The sequence below is a fragment of the Mytilus galloprovincialis genome, chromosome 10 (assembly GCF_965363235.1).
Source record: "Mytilus galloprovincialis chromosome 10, xbMytGall1.hap1.1, whole genome shotgun sequence".
NCBI lineage: Eukaryota > Metazoa > Mollusca > Bivalvia > Mytilida > Mytilidae > Mytilus > Mytilus galloprovincialis.
The window spans coordinates 5304858-5328348 of record NC_134847.1 but is presented as its reverse complement, the minus strand read 5'-3'; the positions used below and the strand labels follow the sequence as shown (position 1 = coordinate 5328348).

The following is a 23491-nucleotide window of genomic DNA, read 5'->3' as shown; positions in this document are numbered from 1 at the left end:
TAAGTTTCATAACTTCTATTTATATAGTTGATATTGCATCATTATTTGCACTTTGTCAAATGGGGTCATCTGATATATCAAATTGAAGGTCTTAATAAACTCTACTTAAAAATGAAAATTTTAAACCCCCTTTTCATCCCAGGGGAACGGGTGGGGTCATTTAGTGCAAACATTCAAATTTCTCAGATGGTAAGGTTGTCGCATATCAAATGAAAGAACATAAAGCGTACATTTCAAATTTCAAATTGACATCTCCCAAAAATGGGTTGGATGGAGTCATTGAGTGCAAAAAATAAATGTTCTTTTAAGGTAGGGTTGTTGTATATCAAATGAAAGGTCATGATGTGTACATTTGAAATATCAGATTCCCGACCTCCAAAAATTAGTTGGATAGGGTTATTAAGTGCAAAAATCCAACTTTCTAGAACATGGCGTTGTCGCACATCAAATGAAAGCTCATCTACTCTATGTTACATATATCATACTTTCGATCTCAAAAATGTAGGCGGATGAGGTCATTAAGTGTAAAAGGCGAAAAGTTTCAGAAGGTATGCTTGTCGTATATCAAACGAAAGGTCATACAAAGTACATTACGAAAACATCACTTTTACAGGAAAGACCTTTCAATTGTTTAACAAACAATTGAGATACTAGTTAAGGTCTCTCCGCGAGGAAAGACCTTATTGTTTTTCTAATGTTTTTTTTTTTTTTTTTTCCTTCCAGCATTTGTTTGGCACGCCCTCCTACCGCTTCTATTGGAATTATCAATACCAAATTTGAACCATCGATAGACCTCATCATGAACTTTTACCAGATGAACTTTTGTAGGATTTCATCATCCCCTTTAGAAGTTATCTCCCTTTTATTGGTTTTTTTCAACATGGCCCCCCCTAAATGTTTTAAAAGATATCATGACCTTATTTGGACAATAGTTAGATCTCATCATGATGTATTACCATATGAGGCTGCTAAGGATTTCAACATTCCCTATGAGAGTTATGTCCCCTTGAAGCAATTTCTTTCTTTTGCATTTTTCTTAAAAATCATTCCAGATAGAATCGATTTGAAAATGGCAGCATGTACAAGAACAGATGGCAATGTTTATCAACATAAACAATTAATTTGTTACTAAGCCTTATAAGGAGTTATTCCCCTTGAAAAATTGTGTTCAATTTTAGAAAAATTGTATTTCAAGAACCGGAAGTCATAGAGACTTGGGACCTTCACCAATAATCTTTATTTAATGTAACCTTAAATATGCACCTAAGGTCAAAGGTCACCGAGTTCAAAAAAAATTACGCTGCAATTTCAAGCTTACATATTAGGAAAACGATAAGACTTTGCTGCATACATACAGCGTATAAAATGTTCCTCTCGACGAGCTCTACATTTTATATGATAAGTCCAAAAAAGTCCCACTGTCTGTTCAAAAGTTACAACGGGATGATTCTTAAAAGTATAGTATTTTGTGTATATCTTTTAAAAGGTAGCAGATATCAACCTACTATAAACTGCAAAGATGATCAGTAGTTCAAGATCTTCAATTTGAGGTCAATGTCAGGTAATGATGGAATTTCACCTTGACCTTCACAGTATACTATGACCTTGACCTTGTGACATTTGAAAGGTCAAGTGGTCCTGAGTGAAATGGTGATAGTCCCATGTCTCTACGACTTCCGGTTCTCAAGTTTGGTATTGCATCATATATTTGATGATTAATTGTGACCTTGGTGAACTTTGAAATTGTCCCAATTCTTTTTCTATAATGTTGTCCTTCAACTGTAGATCACTTATCATTTATCAGATTTGAGATATCTATTGTCGTTTTAGAGATAATGCAGTTTGAAGTTTTGCGAGCGGAGGCATGTATTTCTGAATCATCAAGAGCTTACCACTTAAAATGTTTTAGAAATTGAAGAGGTTGACATAATTATATGTTTGACCAAATACCAAAAACATTCCATGGAAAAAAACACCAAAAAATCAATTTGAAATTTTCAAGTTTTGCATTGACTTTGTAAGTTTCATAACTTCTATTTATATAGTTGATATTGCATCATTATTTGCACTTTGTCAAATGGGGTCATCTGATATATCAAATTGAAGGTCTTAATAAACTCTACTTAAAAATGAAAATTTTAAACCCCCTTTTCATCCCAGGGGGCCGGGTGGGGTCATTTAGTGCAAAAATTCAAATTTCTCAGACGGGAAGGTTGTCGCAGATCAAATGAAAGAACATAAAGCGCACATTTCAAATTTCAAATTGACGTCCCCCAAAAATTGGTTGGATGGGGTCATTGAGTGCAAAAAACAATTTTCTTTTACGATAGGGTTGTTGTATATATATTTTTTTTTTTCATCCAGCATTTGTTTAACATGGCCTCCCCTTGTTTCTATTGGAGTTATCAAGACCAAATATGGACCATCGGTAGACCGCATCATGAAGTATTACCAGATGAGGCTGTGTAGGATTTCATCATCCCCTTTAGAAGTTATCTCCCTTTTATTGGTTTTTTTCGACATGCCCCCCTTTCGTTGTTTTTGAAGATATCATGACCTTATTTGGACAATAGTTAGATCTCATCATGATGTGTTACCATATGAGGCTGCTAAGGATTTCATCATTCCCTATGAGAGTTATGTCCCCTTAAAGCAATTTCTTTCTTTTACATTTTTCTCAAAAAGTATTCAAGATAGAATCGATTTGAAAACGGCAACATGTACAGGACCAGATGGCAATGCTAATTAACATATACAATCATTTTGTTGTTAACCCTGATAAGGAGTTATTTCCCTTGAAAAAATATAAACAATCTTTGAAAAATTGTATCTCGAGAACCGGAAGTCGTAAAGACTTGGGACCTACACCAATAATCTTAAGTTCATGTGACCTTCAATTTGCACCCAAGGTCAAAGGTCACCGAGTGCAAAAGAAAATTACGCTGCAATTTCAAGCTTTCATATTAAGAAAACGATAAGAGTTTACTGCATACTTACAGCGTATAAAATGTTCCTCTCGACGAGCTCTACATTTTATACACTGACCTCAAAAGAGTCCGGCTGTCTGTTCAAAAGTTACGACGGGATGATTCTTAAAAGTATAGTATTGTGTGTATATCTTTTTAAAGGTAACAGATATCAACCTACTATAAACTGCAAAGATGATCAGTAGTTCAAGACCTTCAATTTGAGGTCAATGTCAGGTCATGATGAAATTTCACCTTGACCTTCACATTTTACTATGACCTTGATCTTGTAATATTTGAAAGGTCAAGTGGTCCTGAGTTGAATGGCGATAGTCCCATGTCTCTACGACTTCCGGTTCTCAAGTTTTGTATTGCATCATATATTTGATGATTAATTGTGACCTTGGTGAACTTTGAAATTGTCCCAATTCTTTTTCTATAATGTTGTCCTTCAACTGTAGATCACTTATCATTTAACAGATTTGAGATATCTATTGTCGTTTTAGAGATAATGCAGTTTGAAGTTTTTCGAGCGGAGGCATGTATTTCTGAATCATCAAGAGCCTACCACTTAAAATGTTTTAGAAATTGAAGTGGTTGACATAGTTATATGTTTGACCAAATACCAAAAACATTCCATGGAAAAAAACACCAAAAAATCAATTTGAAATTTTCAAGTTTTGCATTGACTTTGTAAGTTTCATAACTTCTATTTATATAATTGATATTGCATCATTATTTGCACTTTGTCAAATGGGGTCATCTGATATATCAAATTGAAGGTCTTAATAAACTCTATTTAAAAATGAAAAATTTTAAACCCCCTTTTCATCCCAGGGGGACGGGTGGGGTCATTTAGTGCAAACATTCAAATTTCTCGGATGGTAAGGTTGTCGCATATCAAATGAAAGAACATAAAGCGTACATTTCAAATTTCAAATTGACGTCTCCCAAAAATGGTTTGGATGGGGTCATTGAGTGCAAAAAATAAATATTTTTTTAAGGTAGGGTTGTTGTATATTTAAGGTCTTTCCCCTACGTGGGGAAAGACCTTACTGTTTTTAAGGTCTTTCCTCTCCGCGAGGAAAGACCTTATTGTTTTTCTCCTGTTTTTTGTTTTTTTTTCATCCAGCATTTGTTTGACATGGCCTCCCCTCGTTTCTATTGGAGTTATCAAGACCAAATATGGACCATCGGTAGACCTCATCATGAAGTATTACCAGATGAGGCTGTGTAGGATTTCATCATCTCCTTTAGAAGTTATCTCCCTTTTATTGGTTTTTTTCGACATGCCCCCCTTTCGTTGTTTTTAAAGATATCATGACCTTATTTGGACAATAGTTAGATCTCATCATTATGTGTTACCATATGAGGCTGCTAAGGATTTCATCATTCCCTATGAGAGTTACGTCCCCTTGAAGCAATTTCTTTCTTTTACATTTTTCTCAAAAAGTATTCAAGATAGAATCGATTTGAAAACGGCAACATGTACAAGACCAGATGGCAATGATAATAAACATATACAACCATTTTGTTGTTAACCCTTATAAGGAGTTATTTCCCTTGAAAAAATATACACAATTTTTGAAAAATTGTATCTCGAGAACCGGAAGTCGTAAAGACTTGGGACCTACACCAATAATGTTAAGTTCATGTGACCTTTAATTTGCACCCAAGGTCAAAGGTCACCGAGTGCAAAAAAAAATTACGCTGCAATTTCAAGCTTTCATATTAAGAAAACGATAAGAGTTTGCTGCATACTTACAGCGTATAAAATGTTCCTCTCGACGAGCTCTACATTTTATACACTGACCTCAAAAGAGTCCGACTGCCTGTTCAAAAGTTACGACAGGATGATTCTTAAAAGTATAGTATTGTGTGTATATCTTTTTAAAGGTAACAGATATCAACCTACTATAAACTGCAAAGATGATCAGTAGTTCAAGACCTTCAATTTGAGGTCAATGTCGGGTCATGATGAAATTTCACCTTGACCTTTACATTATACTATGACCTTGACCTTGTGACATTTGAAAGGTTAAGTGGTCTTGAGTTGAATGGTGATAGTCCCATGTCTCTACGACTTCTGGTTCTCAAGTTTGGTATTGCATCATATATTTGATGATTAATTGTGACCTTGGTGAACTTTGAAATTGTCCCAATTCTTTTTCTATAATGTTGTCCTTCAACTGTAGATCATTTATCATTTAACAGATTTGAGATATCTATTGTCGTTTTAGAGATAATGCAGTTTGAATTTTTTCGAGCGGAGGCATGTATTTCTGAATCATCAAGAGCTTACCACTTAAAATGTTTTAGAAATTGAAGAGGTTGACATAGTTATATGTTTGACCAAATACCTAAAACATTCCATGAAAAAAAACACCAAAAAATCAATTTGAAATTTTCAAGTTTTGCATTGACTTTGTAAGTTTCATAACTTCTATTTATATCGTTGGTATTGCATCATTTTTGGCACTTTGTCAAATTGGGTCATCTGATATATCAAATTGAAGGTTTCAATAAACTCTTCTTAAAAATGAAAATTTTAAACCTCTTTTTCATCCCAGGCGGAAGGGTGGGGTCATTTAGTGCAAAAAATCAAATTTCTCAAATGGTAAGGTTGTCGCATATCAAATGAAAGAACATAAAGCGTACATTTCAAATTTCAAATTGACGTACCCCAAAAATTGGTTGGATGGGGTCATTGAGTGCAAAAAATAAATTTTCTTTTAATATAGGGTTGTTATATATCAAATGAAAGGTCATGATGTGTACATTTGAAATATCAAATTCCCAATCCTCCAAAAATTGGTTAGATGGGGTAATTAAGTGCAAAAATCAAACTTTTTAGAACACGGCGTTGTCGCATATCAAATGAAAGCTCATCTACCCTGTGTTACATATATCATACTTTCGATCTCAAAAATGTAGACGGATGAGGTCATTAAGTGTAAAAAGCGAAAAGTTTCAGAAGGTATGCTTGTCGTATATCAAACGAAAGGTCGTACAAAGAACATTACAAAAACATCACTTTTACAGGAAAGACCTTTCAATTGTTTTACAAACAATTGAGATACTAGTTCTAATGTTTTTTTTTCCAACATTTTTTCTAAATGCCCTCCCCCCGTTTCTATTGATGTCATCAAGACCAAATATGGACCATCGATAGATCTCATCATGAGGTATTACCAGATGAGGCTGTGTAGGATTTCATCATCCCCTTTAGAAGTAATCTCCCTTTTATTGATTTTTTTCAACATGACCCCCCCCCTCGTTGTTTTTAAAGATATCATGACCTTATTAAAACAAAAGTTAGATCTCATCATGATGTGTTACCATATGAGGCTGCTAAGGATTTCATCATTCCCTATGAGAGTTATGTCCCCTTGAAGCAATTTCTTTCTTTTGCATTTTTCTCAAAAAGTATTCAAGATAGAATCGATTTGAAAACGGCAACATGTACAAGACAAGATGACAATGTTAATAAACATATACAATTATTTTGTTGTTAACCGTTATAAGGAGTTATTTCCCTTGAAAAAATATACACAATTTTTGAAAAATTGTATCTCGAGAACCGGAAGTCGTAAAGACTTGGGACCTACACCAATAATCTTAAGTTCATGTGACCTTCAATTTGCACCCAAGGTCAAAGGTCACCGAGTGCAAAAAAAAAATTACGCTGCAATTTCAAGCTTTCATATTAAGAAAACGATAAGAGTTTGCTGCATACTTACAGCGTATAAAATGTTCCTCTCGACGAGCTCTACATTTTATACACGGGGCTCAAAAGAGTCCGACTGTCTGTTCAAAAGTTACGACGGGATGATTCTTAAAAGTATAGTATTGTGTGTATATCTTTTTAAAGGTAACAGATATCAACCTACTATAAACTGCAAAGATGATCAGTAGTTCAAGACCTTCAATTTGAGGTCAATGTCAGGTCATGATGAAATTTCACCTTGAGCTTCACATTATACTATGACCTTGACCTGGTGATATTTGAAAGGTCAAGTGGTCCTGAGTTGAATGATGATAGTCCCATGTCTCTACGACTTCCGGTTCTCAAGTTTTGTATTGCATCATATATTTGATGATTAATTGTGACCTTGGTGAACTTTGAAATTGTCCCAATTCTTTTTCTATAATGTTGTCCTTCAACTGTAGATCATTAATCATTTAACAAATTTGAGATATCTATTGTAGTTTTAGAGATAATGCAGTTTGAAGTTTTGCGAGCGGAGGCATGTATTTCTGAATCATCAAGATCTTACCACTTAAAATGTTTTAGAAATTGAAGAGGTTGACATAGTTATATGTTTGACCAAATACCAAAAATATTCCATGGAAAAAAACACCAAAAAATCAATTTGAAATTTTCAAGTTTTGCATTGACTTTGTAAGTTTCATAACTTCTATTTATATAGTTGATATTGCATCATTATTTGCACTTTGTCAAATGGGGTCATCTGATATATCAAATTGAAGGTCTTAATAAACTCTACTTAAAAATGCAAATTTTAAACCCCCTTTTCATCCCAGGAGGATGGGTGGGGTCATTTAGTGCAAGAATTCAGATTTCTCAGATGGTAAGGTTGTCGCATATCAAATGAAAGAACATAAAGCGTACATTTCAAATTTCAAATTGACGTCCCCCAAAAATTGGTTGGATGGGGTCATTGAGTGCAAACATAAATTTTCTTTTAAGATAGGGTTGTTGTATATCAAATGAAAGGTCATGATGTGTACATTTCAAATATCAAATTCCTGACCTCCAAAAAGTAGTAAGATAGGGTTATTAAGTGCAAAAATCAAACTTTCTAGAACATGGCGTTGTCGCATATCAAATGAAAGCTCATCTACCTTATGTTACTTATATAATAATTCCGATCTCCAAAATGTAGGCGGATGAGGTCATTAAGTGATTAAAGTGAAAAGTTTCAGAAGGTATGCTTGTCGTATATCAAACGAAAGGTCGTACAAGCTACATTACGAAAACATCACTTTTACAGGAAAGACCTTTCAATTGTTTTACAAACAATTGAGATACTAGTTCTTTTTTTTTTCTTCCAGCATTTGTTTGGCACGCCCTCCTACCGCTTCTATTGGAGTTATCAAGACCAAATTTAAACCATCAATAGACCTCATCATGAACTGTTACCTGATGAACTTTTGTAGGATTTCATCATCCCCTTAAGAAGTTATCTCCGTTTTATTGATTTTTTTCCACATGGCCCCCCCTCGTTGTTTTTAAAGATATCATTACCTTATTTGGACAAAAGGTACATCTCATCATTATGTATTACCATATGAGGCTGAATAGGATTTCATCGTCCCCTATGAGAGTTATATCCCCTTGAAACAATTTCTTTCCTTTGCATTTTTCTCAAAAAGTACTAGAGATAGAATCGATTTAAAAACGGCAACATGTACAGGAACAGATGGTAATGTTAATGAACATATACAATCATTTTGTTATTAACCCTTATAAGGAGTTATTCCCATTGAAAAATTGTAAACAATTTTAGAAAATTTTTATTTCCAGAACCGGAAGTCGTAGAGACTTGGGACCTGCACCAATAATCTTAAGTTCGTGTGACCAATAATTTGCACCCAAGGTCAAAGGTCACTGAGTGCAAAAAAAAATTACGCTGCAATATCAAGCTTACATATTAGGAAAACGGTAAGACTTTGCTGCATACATACAGCGTATAAAATGTTCCTCTCGACGAGCTCTACATTTTATATGATAAGTCCAAAAAAGTCCGACTGTCTGTTCAAAAGTTACAACGGGATGATTCTTAAAAGTATAGTATTTTGTGTATATCTTTTAAAAGGTAGCAGATATCAACCTACTCTAAACTGCAAAGATGATCAGTAATTCAAGACCTTCAATTTGAGGTCAATGTCAGGTCATTTTTCTCAAAAAGTACTAGAGATAGAATCGATTTAAAAACGGCAACATGTACAGGAACAGATGGTAATGTTAATGAACATATACAATCATTTTGTTATTAACCCTTATAAGGAGTTATTCCCATTGAAAAATTGTAAACAATTTTAGAAAATTTTTATTTCCAGAACCGGAAGTCGTAGAGACTTGGGACTTTCACCAATAATCTTTAATTCATGTGATCTTTAATATGCATCCAAGGTCAAAGGTCACCGAGTGCAAAAAAAAATTACGCTGCAATATCAAGCTTACATATTAGGAAAACGGTAAGACTTTGCTGCATACATACAGCGTATAAAATGTTCCTCTCGACGAGCTCTACATTTTATATGATAAGTCCAAAAAAGTCCGACTGTCTGTTCAAAAGTTACGACGGGATGATTCTTAAAAGTATAGTATTGTGTGTATATCTTTTTAAAGGTAACAGATATCAACCTACTATAAACTGCAAAGATGATCAGTAGTTCAAGACCTTCAATTTGAGGTCAATGTCAGGTCATGATGAAATTTCACCTTGACCTTCACATTTTACTATGACCTTGACCTTGTAATATTTGAAAGGTCAAGTGGTTCTGAGTTGAATGGTGATAGTCCCATGTCTCTACGACTTCCGGTTCTCAAGTTTTGTATTGCATCATATATTTGATGATTAATTGTGACCTTGGTGAACTTTGAAATTGTCCCAATTCTTTTTCTATAATGTTGTCCTTCAACTGTAGATCATTTATCATTTAACAGATTAGAGATATCTATTGTCGTTTTAGAGATAATGCAGTTTGAAGTTTTTCGAGCGGAGGCATGTATTTCTGAATCATCAAGAGCTTACCACTTAAAATGTTTTAGAAATTGAAGAGGTTGACATAGTTATATGTTTGACCAAATACCAAAAACATTCCATGGAAAAAAACACCAAAAAATCAATTTGAAATTTTCAAGTTTTGCATTGACTTTGTAAGTTTCATAACTTCTATTTATATAATTGATATTGCATCATTATTTGCACTTTGTCAAATGGGGTCATCTGATATATCAAATTGAAGGTCTTAATAAACTGTACTTAAAAATGAAAATTTTAAACCCCCTTTTCATCCCAGGGGGACGGGTGGGGTCATTTAGTGCAAACATTCAAATTTCTCAGATGGTAAGGTTGTCGCATATCAAATGAAAGAACATAAAGCATACATTTCAAATTTCAAATTGACGTCTCCCAAAAATGGGTTGGATGGGGTCATTGAGTGCAAAAAATGAAAGTTCTTTTAAGGTAGGGTTGTTGTATATCAAATGAAAGGTCATGATGTGTACATTTGAAATATCAAATTCCCGACCTCCAAAAATTTGTTGGATAGGGTTATTAAGTGCAAAAATCAAACTTTCAAGAACATGGTGTTGTCGCATATCAAACGAAAGCTCATCTACTCTGTTCCATATATCATAATTCCGATCTCAAAAATGTAGACGGATGAGGTCATTAAGTGTAAAAAGCGAAAAGTTTCAGAAGGTGTGCTTGTCGTATATCAAACGAAAGGTCGTACAAAGTACAATACGAAAACATCAATTTTACAAGAAAGACCTTTCAATTGTTTTACAAACAATTGAGATACTAGTTTTTCTTTTTTTTCTTCCAACATTTTTTTGACATGCGCGCCTCTTGTTTCTGTTGCAGTTATTAAGACCAAATATGGACCTTCGCTAGACCTCACCAAGATGTATTACCAAATGACCCTGTTAAGGATTTCATCCTCCCCTTTAGGAGTTATCTACCTTTTATTGATTTTTTTCAACATGGCCCTCCCTCGTTGGTTTTAAAGGTATCATGACCTTAATTGGACATAATGTAGATTTCATCATGATGTATTACCGTGTGAGGCTGAATAGGATTTCATCGTCCCCTATGAGAGTTCTATCCCCTTGAAGCAATTTCTTTCCTTTGCAATTTTCTCAAAAAGTATAAGAGATAGAATCGATTTGAAAACGGCAACATGTACAGGAACAGATGGCAATGTTAATGAACATGTACAATCATTTTGTTATTAACCCACATAAGGAGTTATTCCCCTTGAAAAATTGTAAATAATTTTAGAAAAATTGTATTTCGAGAACAAGAAGTCGTAGAGACTTGGAACCTTCACCAAAAATCTTTAATTCATGTGACCTTTAAAATGCACCCAATGTCAAAGGTCATCGAGTGCAAATAAAAATTACACTGCAATTTCAAGCTTACATATTAGAAAAACGGTAAGACTTTGCTGCATACATACAGCGTGTAAATTGTTCCTCTCGACGAGCTTTACATTTTAAACAATAAGCCCAAAAATGTCCGACCGTCTGTTCAAAAGTTACAACGGGATGATTCTTAAAAGTATAGTATTGTGTGTATATCTTTTTAAAGGTAACAGATATCAACCTACTATAAACTGCAAAGATGATCAGTAATTTAAGACCTTCAATTTGAGGTCAATGTCAGGTCATGATGAAATTTTACCTGGACCTTAACAGTATACAATGACCTTGACCTTGTGATAGTTGAAAGGTTAAGTGGTCCTGAGTTGAATGGTGCTAGTCCCATGTCTCTACGACTTCCGGTTCTTAAGTTTGGTATTGCATCATATATTTGATGATTAATTGTGACCTTGGTGAACTTTGAAATTGTCCCATTTCTTTTTCTATAATGTTGTCCTTCAGCTGTAGATCATTTATCATTTAACAGATTTGAAATATCTATTGTCGTTTTAGAGATAATGCAGTTTAAAGTTTTGCGAGCGGAGGCATGTATTTCTGAATCAACAAGAGCTTACCTCTTAAAATGTTTTAGAAATTGAAGAGGTTAACATAGTTATATGTTTGACCAAATTCCAAAAACATTCCATGGAAAAAAACACCAAGAATTCAATTTGAAATTTTCAAGTTTTGCATTGACTTTGTAAGTTTCATAACTTCTATTTATATAGTTGATATTGCATCATTATTTGCACTTTGTCAAATGGGGTCATCTGATATATCAAATTGAAGGTCTTAATAAACTCTACTTAACAATGAAAATTTTAAACCCCCTTTTCATCCCAGGGGGACGGGTGGGGTCATTTAGTGCAAACATTCAAATTTCTCAGATGGTAAGCTTGTTGCATATCAAATGAAAGAACATAAAGCGTACATTTCAAATTTCAAATTGACGTCTCCCAAAAATGGGTTGGATGGGGTCATTGAGTGCAAAAAATAAATGTTCTTTTAAGGTAGGGTTGTTGTATATCAAATGAAAGGTCATGATGTGTACATTTGAAATATCAAATTCCCGACCTCCAAAAATTAGTTGGATAGGGTTATTAAGTGCAAAAATCAAACTTTCAAGAACATGGTGTTGTCGCATATCAAACGAAAGCTCATCTACTCTGTTCCATATATCATAATTCCGATCTCAAAAATGTAGACGGATGAGGTCATTAAGTGTAAAAAGCGAAAAGTTTCAGAAGGTGTGCTTGTCGTATATCAAACGAAAGGTCGTACAAAGTACAATACGAAAACATCACTTTTACAGGAAAGACCTTTCAATTGTTTTACAAACAATTGAGATACTAGTTAAGGTCTTTCCTCTCCGCGAGGAAAGACCTTATTGTTTTTCTAATGTTTTTTCTTTTTCTTTTTTTTCTTTTTCTTTTTTTTCTTCCAACATTTTTTTGACAGGGCCTTCTCCCCTTTCTGTTGAAGTTATCAAGACCAAGTATGGACCATCGATAGACCTCATCATGAACTTTTACCAGATGAACTTTTGTAGGATTTCATCATCCCCTTTAGAAGTTATCTCCCTTTTATTGATTTTTTTCAACATGGCTCCCCTTTAATGTTTTAAAAGATATCATGACCTTATATGGACAATAGGTAGATATCATCATGATGTATTACCACATGAGGCTGCATAGGATTTCATCATCCCCTTTGAGAGTTATATCCCCTTATAGCAATTTTTAATATTTGCATTTTTCTCAAAAAGTATTTGAGATAGAATGTAATTGAAAATGACAGCATGTACAAGAACAGATGGCAATGTTTATAAACATAAACAATTAATTTGTTACTTATCCTTATAAGGAGTTATTTCCCTTTAAAAATTATAAATAATTTTTGAAAAATTCTTTTTTCAGAACCGGAAGTCATAGAGACCTTGAACCTTGACCAATAATCTTTAATTCATGTGACCTTCAATATGCACCCAAGGTCAAAGGTCACCGAGTGCAAAATAAAATTACGCTGCAATTTCAAGCTTACATATTAGGAAAACGATAAGACTTTGCTGCATACATACAGCGTGTAAATTGTTCCTCTCGACGAGATCTACATTTTATGCAATAAGCCCAAACATGTCTGACCGTCTGTTTAAAAGTTACGTCGGGATGATTCTTAAAAGTATAGTATTGTGTGTATATCTTTTTAAAGGTAACAGATATCAACCTACTATAAACGGCAAAGATGATCAGTAATTCAAGACCTTCAATTTGAGGTCAATGTCAGGTCATGATGACATTTCACCTTGACCTTCACATAATACTATGACCTTGACCTTGAGATATTTGAAAGGTCAAGTGGTCTTGAGTTGAATGGTGATAGTCCCATGTCTCTACGACTTTCGGTTCTCAAGTTTGGTATTGCATCATATATTTGATGATTAATTGTGACCTTGGTGAACTTTGAAATTGTCCCAATTCTTTTTCTATAATGTTGTCCTTTAACTGCTGATCATTTACCATTTAACAGATTTGAGATATCTATTGTCGTTTTAGAGATAATGCAGTTTAAAGTTTTGCGAGGGGAGGCATGTATTTCTGAATCTTCAAGAGCTTACCACTTAAAATGTTTTAGACATTGAAGAGGTTGACATAGTTATATGTTTGACCAAATACCAAAAACATTCCATGGAAAAAAACACCAAAAAATCAATTTGAAATTTTCAAGTTTTGCATTGACTTTGTGAGTTTCATAACTTCTATTTATATAGTTGATATTGCATCATTTTTGGCACTTGGTCAAATGGGGTCATCTGATATATCAAATTGAAGGTCTCAATAAACTCTACTTAAAAATGAAAATTGTAAACCTCTTTTTCATCCCAGGTGGAAGGGTGGGGTCATTTAGTGCAAAAATTTTAATTTCTCAGATGGCAAGGTTGTCGCATATCAAATGAAAGAACATAAAGCGTACATTTCAAATTTCAAATTGACGTCCCCAAAAATTGGTTGGATGGGGTCATTGAGTGCAAATAATAAATTTTCTTTTACGATAGGTTTGTTGTATATCAAATGAACGGTCATGATGTGTACATTTAAAATATCAAATTCCTGACCTCCAAAAATTAGTTGGATAGGGTTATTAAGTGCAAAAATCAAACTTTCTAGAACATGGCGTTGTCGCATATCAAATGAAAGCTCATCTACCCTGTGTTACATATATCATACTTCCGATCACATAAATGTAGGCGGATGAGGTCATTAAGTGTAAAAAGCAAAAAGTTTCAGAAGGTATGCTTGTCGTATATCAAACGAAAGGTCGTACAAAGAACATTACGAAAACATCACTTTTACAGGAAAGACCTTTCAATTGTTTTACAAACAATTGAGATACTAGTTTTTCTTTTTTTTCTTCCAGCATTGTTTTGGCACACCCTCCTACCGCGTCTATAAAAGTTATCAATACCAAATTTAAACCATCGATAGACCTTATCATGAACTTATACCAGATGAATTTTTGTAGGATTTCATCATCCCCTTTAGAAGTTATCTCCCTTATATTGATTTTTTTCAACATTGCCCCCCATAAATATTTTAAAAGATATCATGACTTTATTTGGACAATAGGTAGATCTCATCATGATGTGTTACCATATGAGGCTGCTAAGGATTTCATCATCCAATATGAGAGTGATGTCCCCTTGAAGCAATTTTTTTCTTTTGCATTTTTCTCAAAAAGTGTTAAAGATAGAATCGATTTTAAAACGGCAGCATGTACAAGACGAGATGGCATTACTCATAAACATATACAATCATTTTGTTGTTAACCCTTATAAGGAGTTATTTCCCTTGAAAAAATATACACAGTTTTTGAAAAATTGTATCTCGAGAACCGGAAGTCGTAAAGACTTGGGACCTACTCCAATAGTCTTAAGTTCATGTGACCTTCAATTTGCACCAAGGTCAAAGGTCACCGAGTGCAAAAAAATATTTACGCTGCAATTTCAAGCTTACATATTAGGAAAACGATAAGACTTTGCTGCATACATACAGCGTATAAAATGTTCCTCTCGACGAGCTCTACATTTTCTATAACAGTCCAAAAATGTCCGACTGTCTGTTCAAAAGTTACAACGGGATGATTCTTAAAAGTATAGTATTTTGTGTATATCTTTTTAAAGGTAACAGATATCAACCTACTATAAACTGCAAAGATGATCAGTAATTCAAGACCGTCAATTTGAGGTCAATGTCAGGTCATGATGAAATTTCACCTTGACCTTCACAGTATACTATGACCTTGACCTTGTGATATTTGAAAGGTCAAGTGGTCCTGAGTTGAATGGTGGTAGTCTCATGTCTTCACGACTTCCGGTTCTCAAGTTTGGTATTGCATCATATATTTGATGATTAATTGTGACCTTGGTGAACTTTGAAATTGTCCCAATTCTTTTTCTATAATGTTGTACTTTAACTGTAGATCATTAACCATTTAACAGATTTGAGATATCTATTTTCGTTTTAGAGATAATGCAGTTTGAAATTTTGCGAGCGGCGGCATGTATTTCTGAATCAACAACAGCTTACCACTTAAAATGTTCAAGAAATTGAAGAGGTTAACATAGTTATATGTTTGACCAAATATCAAAAACATTCCATTTAAAAAAAAACCAAAAAATCATTTTGAAATTTTCATGTTTTGCATTGACTTTGTAAGTTTCATAACTTCTATTTATATCGTTGATATTGCATCATTTTTGGCACTTTGTCAACTGGGGTCATCTGATATATCAAATTGAAGGTCTCAATAAACTCTACTTAAAAATGAAAATTTTAAACCACTTTTTCATCCCAGGTGGAAAGGTGGGGTCATTTAGTGCAAACATTCAAATTTCTCAGATGGTAAGGTTGTCGCATATCAAATGAAAGAACATAAAGCGTACATTTCAAATTTCAAATTGACGTCCCCTAAAAATTGGTTGGATGGGGTCATTGAGTGCAAAAAATAAACTTTTTTTACGATAGGGTTGTTGTATATCAAATGAAAGGTCATGATGTGTACATTTAAAATATCAAATTCCCAACCTCCAAAAATTGGTTGGATGGGGTAATTAAGTGCAAAAATCAAACTTTTTAGAACATGGCGTTGTCGCATATCAAAAGAAAGCTCATCTACCCTGTGTTACATATATCATACTTCCGATCTCAAAAATGAAGGCGGATGATGTCATTAAGTGTAAAAAGCGAAAAGTTTCAGAAGTTATGCTTGTCGTATATCAAACGAAAGGTCCTACAAAGAACATTACGAAAACATCACTTTTATAGGAAAGACCTTTCAATTGTTTTACAAACAATTGAGATACTAGTCTTTCATTGATATTCTTCAGTTTTTCGAAATTTATTAAATCTAACCATTAATGCTCTTTTTAAAAACTCACAGAAAACACTTTCTTTCAGATTGTTTACTTTTAGCGTCATTCTAGCAAAGGATTACTTTCCGATTTTCAGGAAACGATTTCTTTCAGATTGAACGATTCGCAAATAGTTGGTTGCCATGCAGACTATAATTTTTTGTTTTTGAAATTAATGTATTAACACCTAATGACAAAGCGGCGGTAACAAGTCAAATTATGGTTTGGCTTGATCATGTTGATCAGCAACGGGATATTTCACTTCAATTAAATATTATAAAATAAAGATCGAAATTCCACACCCATTACATTGAGCTTATTCGTTTTCATCACACTTGATGGAATAAAATAAAATAAACAATAAAACGAAATCCTGAAAATAACCACATACAAAAAGAAGTTATAATCAAAGTACTGAAGTACTGAACATCGGATGACCGCAAGTTACAAGCACTTGTCTAAAAAGAAAATCGCATTTCTGTACCTGAAAGTGAGGTGAATGTACATAAATATGTTATTTTTTTCTGAGACAAATTTGTGCGTGGATTGTGAATAAATGACACCAAAATAACAACATGAACAACCAAGTATTTGTAGTGCTACAAATCAGTTTACTATATTTGTTGTTATATATTATATTTATATTTGTATATAACAGTTTCATGAATAAAATGACTGAATGAATAGTCAACGATTATTCTTACAGGGCGATGGATCATGTAATATTATTGTGTACACTACAAAATATAATATATAACAAGTCAAAAAGGGTACAACATCACCATAAAATAACTACAAAATGAACAAATATTAGATATTCGGTAATACAGTTTCATGTATAAATATATATTAATAATAATTTGCATCCATTTGTATATCATTCTATGCTACTATTCTAATATTAGTGCAGTGCAAGTGCATGGTGGAAACTCTGCTGTACTTTTAATAATTCGAGTAGACATTCATATTTTTACGCAAAACTTTCTTGAGATATTCTGAAGAATGCGTTTATACAATTTTTCTGTACGTGGAATGCTTTTTATCCTTACATATACAGTCCGCTGAGAGTAAATCACCTCCTAAATATACCTGGTAGTGGTTTTTTTTAACTATTTGAAAATATTTATTAATGTTCGGTGTTAATTATTGCCTTTAACATGCATGTTCATTACTTTAGCAATATTTATCAAAAAGTAATATTCATACGATGAATACATAATCTTTCAATCAGTTTAATTCAGGTCTGGAGCTGGCATATTAGTTAACTGCTAGTAGTCTGTTTTTATTTATGTATTATTGTCATTTTATTTATTTTCTTTTATGTTCTGACATCGGACTCAGACTTCTCTTGAACTGAATTTCAATGTGCGTATTGTTATGCGTTTACTTTTCTACATTGGCTAGCGGTATAGGAGGAGGGTTGATATCTCATAAACATGTTTAACCCCGCCGCGATTTTGCGCCTGTCCAAAGTCAGGAGCCTCTGGCCTTTGTTAGACTTGTATGATTTTTATACGACCGCAAAATTTGAAAAAAATTTCGTCGTATATTGCTATCACGTTGGCGTCGTCGTCGTCGTCGTCGTCGTCCGAATACTTTTAGTTTTCGCACTCTAACTTTAGTAAAAGTGAATAGAAATCTATGAAATTTTAACACAAGGTTTATGACCACAAAAGGAAGGTTGGGATTGATTTTGGGAGTTTTGGTCCCAACATTTTAGGAATTAGGGGCCAAAAAGGGCCCAAATAAGCATTTTCTTGGTTTTCGCACTATAACTTTAGTTTAAGTCAATAGAAATCTATGAAATTTTGACACAAGGTTTATGACCACAAAAGAAAGGTTGGGATTGATTTTGGGAGTTTTGGTTCCAACAGTTTAGGAATTAGGGGCCAAAAAAGGGCCCAAATAAGCATTATTCTTGGTTTTCGCACAATAACTTTAGTTTAAGTAAATAGAAATCAATGAAATTTAAACACAATGTTAATGACCACAAAAGGAAGGTTGGGATTGATTTTTGGAGTTGAGGTCACAACAGTTTATGAATTGAGGGCCAAAAAGGGGCCCAAATAAGCATTATTTTTGGTTTTTGCACCATAACTTTAGTATAAGTAAATAGAAATCTATGAAATTTATACACAAGGTTTATGACCATAAAAGGAAGGTTGGGTTTGATTTTGGGAGTTTTGGTCCAAACAGTTTAGGAATAAGGGGCCCAAAGGGTCCAAAATTGAACTTTGTGTGATTTCATCAAAAATTGAATAATTGGGGTTCTTTGATATGCCGAATCTAACTATGTATGTAGATTCTTAATTTTTGGTCCCGTTTTCAAATTGGTCTACATTAAGGTCCAAAGGGTCCAAAATTAAACTTATAGTTTGATTTTAACAAAAATTGAATCCTTGGGGTTCTTTGATATGCTGAATTTAAAAATGTACTTAGATTTTTAATTATTGGCCTAGTTTTCAAGTTGGTCCAAATGGGGGTCCAAAATTAAACTTTGTTTGATTTCATCAAAAATTGAATAAATGGGTTCTTTGATATGCCAAATCTAACTGTGTATGTAGATTCTTAATTTTTGGTCCAGTTTTCAAATTGGTCTATATTAAGGTCCAAAGGGTCCAAAATTAAACTAAGTTTGATTTTAAAAAAAATAAATTCTTGGGCTTATTTGATATGCTTTATCTAAATATGTACTTTGATTTTTGATTATGGGCCCAGTTTTCAAGTTGGTCCAAATCAGGATTCCATATCAAGTATTGTGCAATAGCAAGAAATTTTCAATTGCACAGTATTGCACAATAGCAAGAAATATCTAATTGCACAATATTGTGCAATAGCAATTAATTTTCAATTGGAGTTATCTTTCTTTGTATAGAATAGTAGTTGATAATATATGTTGGAAATTTGCCAGACATGACTATGATGTCATTTTCTATTTTTATTTGCCAATAACTTTATGTAAATAACTTCATTGGAAATTTGCCAATATAAAATGTTGCTGATGAAGCTTTTTTTCCTTATCTTATCTAAAATGTTTTTAGATAATGTATGTTGGACATTTGCCAGATATGACTATGATGTCATTTTCTATTTGTATTTGCCAATAACTTTATGTAAATAACTTCATTGGAAATTTGCCAATATAAAATGTTGCTGATGAAGTTTTTTTTTATTGTTTTATACAATAAACAATGTATATTCACTTTTACTACCAACCAATCTTTACCATTCAGTGATAACAAGCACTTTATTTTATATTTTAATATTTTATGATGTATTGAAAAGAGTAGTTATTGTTGCAAACTCCATTAGAAATTTGAATTGATATCAGTTTTGGAAAAAGGGAAACGGGGATGTGAAAAAAAGGGGGGGGGTTAAATTTTTCTCATTTCAGATTTCAAAAATAAAAAGAAAATTTCTTCAAACATTTTTTTGAGAGGATTAATATTCAACAGCATAGTGAATTGCTCAAAGGCAAAAAAAAACTTTTAAGTTCATTAGACCACATTCATTCTGTGTCAGAAACCTATGCTGTGTCAACTATTTAATTTTAGATTTAAAAAGTTTGAAGAAGAAATCTTTAATTGTTTTGTAAAATCTTGACATTTGTTTTGTGTAAAAAAAAACATGTAATGTCAAAAATTTGATCACAATCCAAATTCAGAGCTGTATCACGCTTGAATGTTTTGTCCATACTTGCCCCAACTGTTCAGGGTTCGACCTCTGCGGTCGTATAAAGCTGCGCCCTGCGGAGCACCTGGTTAATTTTAGTTTCTTGTGTATATTTCCGGAATCTTAAAGTAAGCATTACTCTCGATATCATTAGAAAGCAAGCGTTCTGAATATACACGGTGATAATGAAGATATTATATTTCGTCTTCCTCTCACGATTAAACCATTCTCTTTAACAAACAAGATTTCAAACTAGTATCTCAATTGTTTGTAAAACAATTGAAAGGTCTTTCCTGTAAAATTGATGTTTTCGTATTGTACTTTGTAAGACCTTTTGTTTGATAAACGACAAGCATACCTTCTGAAACTTTTCGCTTTTTACACTTAATGACCTCATCCGCCTACATTTTTGAGATCGGAATTATGATATATAGAACAGAGTAGATGAGCTTTCATTTGATATGCGACAACACCATGTTCTAAAAAGTTTGATTTTTGCCCTTAATTACCTTATCCAACTAATTTTTGGAGGTCGGGAATTTGATATTTGAAATGTACACATCATGAACTTTCATTTGATATACAACAACCCTACCTTAAAAGAACATTTATTTTTTGCACTCAATGACCCCATCCAACCAATTTTTGGGAGACGTCAATTTGAAATTTGAAATGTACGCTTTATGTTCTTTCATTTGATATGCGACAACCTTACCATCTGAGAAATTTGAATGTTTGCACTAAATGACCCCACCCGTCCCCCTGGTATGAAAAGGGGGTTTAAAATTTTCATTTTTAAGTAGAGTTTATTAAGACCTTCAATTTGATATATCAGATGACCCCATTTGACAAAGTGCAAATAATGATGCAATATCAACTATATAAATAGAAGTTATGAAACTTACAAAGTCAATGCAAAACTTGAAAATTTCAAATTGATTTTTTGGTGTTTTTTTCAATGGAATGTTTTTGGTATTTGGTCAAACATATAACTATGTCAACCTCTTCAATTTCTAAAACATTTTAAGTGGTAAGCTCTTGACGATTCAGAAATACATGCCTCCGCTCGCAAAATTTCAAACTGCATTATCTCTAAAACGACAATAGATATCTCAAATCTGTTAAATGATAAATGATTTACAGTTGAAGGACAACATTATAGAAAAAGAATTGGGACAATTTAAAAGTTCACCAAGGTCACAATTAATCATCAAATATATGATGCAATACAAAACTTGAGAACCGGAAGTCGTAGAGACATGGGACTATCACCATTCAAATCAAAACCACTTGACCTTTCAAATATCAAAAGGTCAAGGTCATAGTATAATGTGAAGGTCAAGGTGAAATTTCATCATGACCTGACATTGACCTCAAATTGAAGGTCTTGAACTACTGATTATCTTTGCAGTTTATAGTAGGTTGATATCTGTTACCTTTAAAAAGATATACACACAATACTATACTTTTAAGAATCATCCCGTCGTTACTTTTGAACAGACAGTCGGACTCTTTTGAGCTCAGTGTATGAAATGTAGAGCTCGTCGAGAGGAACATTTTATACGCTGTAAGTATGCAGCAAACTCTTATCGTTTTCTTAATATGAAAGCTTGAAATTGCAGCGTAATTTTTTTTTGCACTCAGTGACCTTTGACCTTGGGTGCAAATTAAAGGTCACACGAACTTAAGATTATTGGTGCAGGTCCCAAGTCTTTACGACTTCCGGTTCTCGAGATACAATTTTTCAAAAATTGTTTATATTTTTTCAAGGGAAATAACTCCTTATAAGGGTTAACAACAAAATGATTGTATATGTTAATTAACATTGCCATCTGGTCTTGTACATGTTGCCGTTTTCAAATGGATTCTATCTTGAATACTTTTTGAGAAAAATGTAAAAGAAAGAAATTGCTTCAAGGGGACATAACTCTCATAGGGAATGATGAAATCCTTAGCAGCCTCATATGGTAACACATCATGATGAGATCTAACTATTGTCCAAATAAGGTCATGATATCTTCAAAAACAACGAGGGGGGGCCAGGTCGAAAAAAAACAATAAAAGGGAGATAACTTCTAAAGGGGATGATGAAATCCTACACAGCCTCATCTGGTAATACTTCATGATGAGGTCTACCGATGGTCCATATTTGGTCTTGATAACTCCAATAGAAACGAGGGGAGGCCATGTCAAACAAATGCTGGATGAAAAAAAAAAAAAAAACTAGTATCTCAATTGTTTGTAAAACAATTGAAAGGTCTTTCCTGTAAAAATGATGTTTTTGTAATGTACTTTGTACGACCTTTCGTTTGATATACGACAAGCATACCTTCTGAAACATTTCGCTTTTAACACTTAATGACCTCATCCGCCTACATTTTTAAGATCGGAAGTATGATATATGTAACATAGAGTAGATGAGCTTTCATTTGATATGCGACAAAGCTATGTTCTAAAAAGTTTTGATCTTTGCACTTAATAACCCTATCCAACAAATTTTTGGAAGTCTAGAATTTGATAGTTCAAATGTACTCATCATGACCTTTCATTTGATATACAACAACCCTATCTTACAAGAAATTTTGTTTTTGCACTCAATAACCCCATCCAACCCATTTTTGGGAGACGTCAATTTGAAATTTGAAATGTACGCTTTATGTTCTTTCATTTGATATGCGACAACCTTACCATCTGAGAAATTTGAATGTTTGCACTAAATGACCCCACCTGTCCCCCTGGGATGTAAAGGGGGTTTAAAATTTTCATATTTAAGTAGAGTTTATTAAGACCTTCAATTTGATATATCAGATGACCCCATTTGACAAAGTGCAAATAATGATGCAATATCAACTATATAAATAGAAGTTATGAAACTTACAAAGTCAATGCAAAACTTGAAAATTTCAAATTGATGATTTGGTGTTTTTTTCCATGGAATTTTTTTGATATTTTGTCAAACACATAACTATGTCAACCTCTTCAATTTCTAAAACATTTTAAGTGGAAAGCTCTTGATGATTCAGAAATACATGCCTCCGCTCGCAAAACTTCAAACTGCATTATCTCTAAAACGACAATAGATATCTCAAATCTGTTAAATGATAAATGATCTACAGTTGAAGGACAGCATTATAGAAAAAGAATTGGGACAATTTCAAAGTTCACCAAGGTCACAATTAATCATCAAATATATGATGCAATACAAAACTTGAGAACCGGAAGTCGTAGAGACATGGGACTATCACCATTCAACTCAGGACCACTTGACCT

General features: G+C 33.3%; 1 protein-coding gene and 1 long non-coding RNA gene across 4 annotated transcripts in view; both read left to right on the top strand.

Moving 5' to 3' along the window:
• The window catches only part of LOC143049705 (uncharacterized), a 396341-nt gene that overhangs the window by 136396 nt on the left and 236454 nt on the right, over window positions 1-23491 (top strand). The window lies entirely within an intron of this gene.
• Window positions 18056-20097, top strand: LOC143049713 (uncharacterized). The gene is made up of 2 exons (XR_012970295.1): window positions 18056-18894; window positions 19157-20097. It is a non-coding gene; the product is annotated as an uncharacterized LOC143049713 (long non-coding RNA).